At 41.6% G+C, this 7,174-nt stretch overlaps 1 long non-coding RNA gene across 1 annotated transcript; it reads right to left on the reverse strand.

Annotated features, from left to right (window-relative positions):
• Window positions 1–2,934: 2,934 nt before the first annotated feature.
• Window positions 2,935–6,436, reverse strand: LOC125528016. The gene is made up of 2 exons (XR_007292299.1): window positions 5,951–6,436; window positions 2,935–3,263 (listed from the first exon to the last, which is right to left on the reverse strand). It is a non-coding gene; the product is annotated as an uncharacterized LOC125528016 (long non-coding RNA).
• Between the last annotated feature and the right edge of the window lie 738 nt (window positions 6,437–7,174).

Genomic DNA, 7,174 nt, shown 5'->3' on the forward strand with positions numbered 1-7,174 from the left:
TTTAGTATGTTGCTATTGCTTTCTTCATGACTTATACATGTTCCTATAACTATGAGATTATGCAACTCCCGTTTGCCGGAGGAACACTTTGTGTGCTACCAAACGTCACAACGTAACTGGGTGATTATAAAGGAGCTCTACAGGTGTCTCCAAAGGTACAAGGCAGTGAAGTATTTGTTCAAGTACATCTATAAAGGCCATGATCGGACGTCATTTGCTTTTGAGCAGGACATAATCAATGATGGTGGAATCATCAATGAAATCCGACAATATAGGGATGCACGCTATGTATCTCCTCCAGAGGCTATTTACAGGATTTTTGGTTTTAAAATGTTTGGTGTCAGCCCATCAGTGCTGCAGCTCCAACTTCATTTGCCAAATATGCATACAATTGCATTTAAATCTGGTGAAAATCTAGAAGATGTTGTCGCTCGACCATCTTCATCTAGGTCCATGCTTACCGAGTACTTTGAGATGAACCGGAAGATTCCGCAAGCACGGAAATTGTTGTACAGAGAGTTTCCAGAGCATTATAGATGGATAGCTGGAAAAAAGAAGTGGCAGAAGAGAAGAAATAACAGATCGCAGATTGGAAGACTTGTCTACGCACACCCTGCTGAAGGAGAGAGGTACTACTTGCGTGTGTTTCTAAGTCATGTCCGAGGTGCCACTTCATTTGATGATTTAAAAACAGTAAATGGCAACATGTGCACTTCCTTCAGAGAGGCATGTGAACACTTAGGCCTCATTGAGCACGACAAGACTCTTGATGATTGCATGACAGAGGCGGCCACATTTCAGATGCCTTGTGCCCTAAGACGGTTGTTTGCGACTATATTGGTTTTTTGCGAGGCAACAGAAATCAGACAATTGTGGGAGAAACATCTACCATCAATGTGTGAGGATTACCGTCTTAATGAATCAAATGAGTCAATACTGGAGCAGATGGTCCTTAGAGATATTAGGGATATGTTGCAATCCATGGGAAAGGATATTAAAAACTATGGACTTCCGGATCTGATAGAGACCGATGGTTCTTATGACGGTGAGTACAGAGAGGTAACAGAAGAGAGGCAAATCACCGCGGACATAGAACATCTAGATCTATTTAGCAGTTTGAACAATGAGCAGTTGGCTGGTTTCAATGACATAATGGATCATGTGATGAACAAAAAAAGCCAGATATTCTTTGTTGATGGTCCAGGAGGCACTGGGAAGACGTACCTGTACAAGGCATTGCTTGCTAAGGTGCGTTCCATGGGCCAAATGGCGATTGCAACTGCTACATCTCGTATTGCAGCATCGATAATGCCTGGAGGACGGACAGCACACTCTCGGTTCAAAATACCAATCAAGCTCACTGACAATAGTATGTGCAGTTTCACAAAACAAAGTGGTACAGCGGAGTTGCTTAGATAGGCGTCCTTGATAATTTGGGACGAAGTCGCTATGACAAAACGTCAAGCAGTTGAGACGCTTGATAGATCACTACAGGATATAATGGAATGTTCTTTGCCGTTTGGAGGAAAGGTTGTCGTCTTTGGTGGTGATTTCAGGCAGGTCCTACCCGCTGTGACACGTGTGACAAGAGCGCAGATCACGGATGCTACACTTCTGAGATCCTATCTTTGGGAGAAGACCCGCAAGATACGTCTCACACGCAATATGCGGGCACAGGCTGATCCTTGGTTCTCGGAATACCTCCTAAGGATAGGCAATGGAACGCGACGACTATGTCCGTCTCCCTGACGACATTGTCATTGGCTATACCGAGGATGAAAAAGCTATTAACATGCTCATCGAAGATGTCTTCCCATCGTTGCATGCCAATGCTACATCTAGAGAGTACATGAGTGCACGTGCTATTCTATCGACCAAGAACGATCATGTCGATGACCTGAATGACAAGATGATCTCCAGGTTTCCAGGTGAAGAAAAGTTATACCATAGTTTTGACTCAATCGAGGATGACCTACAGAATAATTACACAATTGATTTTTTGAACTCGATCACACCAAATGGCTTGCCCCCACATGTTTTGAAATTAAAGGTCAACTGCCCGGTCATTCTGCTACGGAACCTCGACCCTCATAATGGTCTATGCAATGGAACACGGCTTATGATCAGAGCCTTTCAGGATAATGCAATCGATGCAGAGATTGTTGGTGGTCAGCATGCTGGAAAGAGCGTGTTTATACCTAGGATCCCTATGTCGCCCTCGGAGGACATCTCACTTCCTTTCAAACTTAAGAGAAAACAGTTCCCCATCCGTCTGAGTTTTGCGATGACAATTAACAAGGCACAGGGTCAGACCATCCCAAATGTTGGCATTTACCTTCCCGAGCCAGTATTCTCACATGGTCAGCTATATGTTGCATTGTCAAGAGGAGTGTCGAGAGAGACAACATGGATTTTGGCCAAGCCAAACAAGGATGTCGATAAATCCGGGAAAAGCACCAAGAACATTGTCTACAAAGATGTTTTGGAGAGATGAGGCAAGTGCATTATTCCAATATTTCTTTTCCCCTACTATGTTTGTGTTGAAAACCAACTTATGAAAGAAGCTCCTTAGAAGTTTATCATTTTAGTAGCCGTAAGTCCTGCCATGCACGAATCACTTCATAATTTCTGCTGATTCAGGGTTGACAAATATTTCGTGTTCAGGAGAATTGAGGCTTTAATGTGGTTATATTGGTCTCCAAATGTGCCAACTTGTAAACCTATTTCAAATAGAAGAAGATGGTGGAATGATGCCACGTCATGGTGTCAGATCATCCATAATAAGGAACACTTTGTGTTGTATATTCTGTACTATCTAAATTTAGCAGCCAGAATTCTGTTCTATTAAAGATGTTCTTGAACGCCTAAGTGCTATGCTCTCTGATATATTTGTAATGAAAACTGGAAGAATCTATGACATTCATGGAATATATTGAAGTTAAAAGGCGTTATTACTACTATGTTGCACATATGTTGTTCCCGAATCTATAGCAGATGAGCTCACATGCTTTGTTTTTACAGAAAAAAATCGAAAGAATATACTATATAGAATTCAGAAAAGAAGATAAGGCATGTAACAGGCTAAAATGCTGGATAACCACAGTGGGCGAGAATACCTCCTCCAACATGCGACAAACTAGTTGAAAATATTCCTCCTATTAGGATTCCAGCTTCTTCATCGATTCACTATGCTGCCCCTTGGCTAGCTTGCTCATCACCAACACGTAGCAGGTACGCCGCCTGTTGGTAGTCCCCGCAGTTGCCTTAATTTCAAAAACAAAAAATTAAGTTTGACAAATATTTAAAGGGTGTGCCTTCTCTGAATTATTACACAGCCTGTAGTTACAGAAGGAAGGTGGGCCACACCCAATATTTATGCAGATAAAATGCACTACGGAAATAACTCCAGTAATTTTGGCAAACTGGGGTATAAAAAAAGCACAAGATAAGATTCTGGGCGTCAGATAAATCCGGGGATGATAGCAATCAGGAGTCCCCAATTATCGCGATAGTAGTTTCCTTTCTCCCACGATTCTGCCTTATTTCCTTTCTCTCACGATTCTGCCTTATATTTCCTGATACCATTACTTTAGACCCCTCCTCCACCCCCCTCACGATCTCTCAGCCGCATCCCAACAAACCGCCACAACAAGTCTCTCCACCGCGCCGCACACATTAGCCCTTGGTGAAGCACCGTCATCGTCCATGTCGGCGCCATCGTCATCGGTGCCCCATGCGGGTCAATCTCCAACCAGATCCGGTACTACTGCCGATGCCATCGACACGGTAATGACATATTATATCTCTCTTCTTCCTATACAAGGTTTTCTATCTAGAAATGTCATGCTTGGGTTTTCAGGAAAACATCAATAAGGTAGCAAAGGATGAGGATATAGATAATATGCAGATTGAAGATGTAAAGAAAGACGAGGATACAAACACCGAGGCGGCAGAGGTGATACAAGAAGAATCTACTATGGAGGATACAAAGAATATGCAGGTTGAAGAGGTGATAACCGTACAAGAGGATACAGATCCCGACTCCACAAAGGCTACACAAGAGTCCATTAGGGAGGGTCCACTAAACATGCTTTTTGATGCTGTGATAACACAGGATGGATTACAATCCCCGAATCAACAGAGGCAAGTTTTCTTTCCACATGTCTAACGCCAAAGATCAGTTTGTAATTATCTTAGTACAATATCATTACAAAAATATATTCACGCTCTTATAATATTATACTACCATGGGTTTCAGCTACCTAGCGATGACGAAACAAGTGAGATACTCAACAATAATGAAGTGGAGGAAAATAATTGCATGGATAGCCCAGAATATACACCTATTCTTGAAGAAAACATAGCAAACAGAGAGGATGAAGATTCTGAGCATACACATGTGACTTTCCTTTTCCAACTATATCTTCCCAAATTATTCTAATTATATTATATCCTACACACGGGTAATTCATTCAATATTGTTCTCAGAAACTAACCCACAACGAAACAAGTCAACAAATGGTGGCAGCTCAGGATGAGGAATTGGCACAAACACGGGACACGGAAGGGCTTCAGACTATAGAGGACGAGCTAACAATGCCCGTGCATATAAATAAACATAAACGACGGCATAACAAGCCTAAGAAGGCACAAGACTATGTTGTTTCTCCACAAGGCACGGAACAAAACATTCAATGTCCTTGTACTGCTACATTATTGTTTTTGTGTTATTATCATTACATGTTATCATTGCCATCGTGACAGATTATGCCTGCAGTGGCGATGATTGGTCTGTTATAGAAAATATCCGGTCTGAACCAAGCAAAGAAAGAAATTTAGTGAGCATCGGCGACGCATTTTTGAAAAAAAGACATTTACTATCTCTTCTAACTCCCGGAGAATGGGTTGGCGACGAAGTGAGTATATTATTATTATTATCGCATTACGACTAGAAGATGCTATTTGATTATCAGTATGTGTCATCTAATATACTATGTATGCTTTTAATTGTAGGTCATAAATACGGACATAAATTGCATGACTGCTACGGAGCATCTACAAGTAAGGTCAGGTGGAAGTGTGTTCTTAGAGAATGCATGCATCTCAAAGATGATAAAGATCGGTAGCTATCTGCCCTCAGATGACATGGATGCTGCACCAGCATGGGTACTAAACAGAGCCAAAACGTATTTGGAAAATGATATGGTTAGTCTTTGTGTCCTACATAATTGGATGAATTACAGCTACAATGACCGATTCATCCACGTACAAGTACAACTAAAATAATCATTTTCTTCAGGTATACTTTCCAATAAACATGGAGGACGTTCACTGGTACCTATGTGTTATAAATGCCAGAAAAAAATGTGTCCAGGTGCTCGACTCGCTAGGCCCATACATGAGCCGCAAGGACCTCACTGATACGGTCTGCACTTCATCCTACTGCCCCATCTTTTCTAATAAGCTTTTTTTTTTCTTATTTCTCACTTGTGATGCTTATACTTTTTCCATTTTTTGGTACACCAGCTAGAAGGACTGGAGGATTTATTCAAATATGCATCCAAGCACATGGAATTAAAATCCGATAAGTGGACTGATCTAGATGTTACAACATGGAAAAGAGAAGAATATATTAAGAGCAGTCTTCAGAATGATGGGTATGCCTCCTAATATAACTCAGAGCATTTATGCTTAACAGGGTACATTTGGTATGCTATTATTTTTATTTTTACCCTGCATAGCATTCCTAAAGCACATTTGATCAACAGATTTGGTATGCCAATGCAATTCTTTACCTTATTGTATGACAATGCAATTCACACAGCACCTCTCATTAGATCTGGCCTATATAATGGTGCTCAAGGCGATACATTTCATTAGGCTGCATATTATACATTTGAACAACGAATATGTTACTACACATATGGAAAGAAGCAGATATATAGCATACCTGTATATGTGTTCTGCTAACAATCTTCCAAATCTGTATATCCAATGCATCCATGCCAACATAGAGAAACAGAAACATCTCACAAATGGATGACAATGTGGCGAAGGTGCTTGTTGTGCATACAATGGCATAAGCATCAGCAAAGTTCAGATGTCAAAGAATGGACTCACATGTATTTCTGATAGAAACAGTGCAGATACCAACTTGGTTGCGACACTACAACGTCTCAAAAAGCAAAGACTCAACATCAATTAGAGCTAGCTGATAGTGAAAAATTAAGCCACCCAATATTCAAATCCACAAATTAAGAAGCTTTATCACAACATGGTTGCCTAAAAAATGTCACCTGACTAAATCCCCACTGATAATTGTATGTGCGTTAACAACATCTAATCGAACAGCATACCTTCAGCAACCGAACACCTACGCGAGCTGCGAACTCCTTTCCGGAGAGACTGTGTGAGGTCGACGCACTGGATCTCGGTCCAATTCAAAATGCCTGCTCCTGCCTGCATCGTGTCCAGCAGCTCCCCTCTCGACCTGCTCTGCGGCTGTATGATGGCGGCGGCAGAGTCTTTCTAGGGAAGATCCGCGGGGTTGGCGGCGAGGCAAGTCCGCGGTGGTGAGAGGAGGCGGCGGGGCGAGGCCGTGGTGGGGATAAGAGCCGGCGAGGCGAGGCCGTCGTGGGGATAGGAGACGGGGTGCGGGCGTGGTGGGGGGGGGGGGGGGGGCGGGGGGCTCTTTTTTTTAATTTTCTTTTCGCCCGAAGCTCCTCATTAGTGTTCCTCTGGTTGCTCTCTTTCCTTTTGCAATGCAACCTCTGGTTTCTTTTGCGTGGCCAAATTATGTCGCCGAATGGATCATCGGCCGTGTCCCTTTTGTTTTATTTTTAATATCTATGATCGACAACCCATTCGATGAAGGAATAATTATATGGGTTCCTCTCAAAGAAATTATGCATTGACAAATTCATTTTTTTATTGATAGCCTTTTTGTTCAGTTGATTTATAATAAAAAATATGTGTTGACAAATTCAATTATTTTATTGATAGCCCTTTTGGTCATTTGATTTAAATTAGCGGCAAACGTTGTTCAATTCCTTTTTAATCGAGCGTGTCTGATATGACTTGTGGTTCGGTCAACATCATTTTATAATACTAATATTTTAGTATTAATATAATATTTTTGTTATTAATCATATCAAAAATTTGTAATCATCCAGGT

The sequence above is a fragment of the Triticum urartu genome, unplaced genomic scaffold (assembly GCF_003073215.2).
Source record: "Triticum urartu cultivar G1812 unplaced genomic scaffold, Tu2.1 TuUngrouped_contig_4572, whole genome shotgun sequence".
NCBI classification, from domain to species: domain Eukaryota; kingdom Viridiplantae; phylum Streptophyta; class Magnoliopsida; order Poales; family Poaceae; genus Triticum; species Triticum urartu.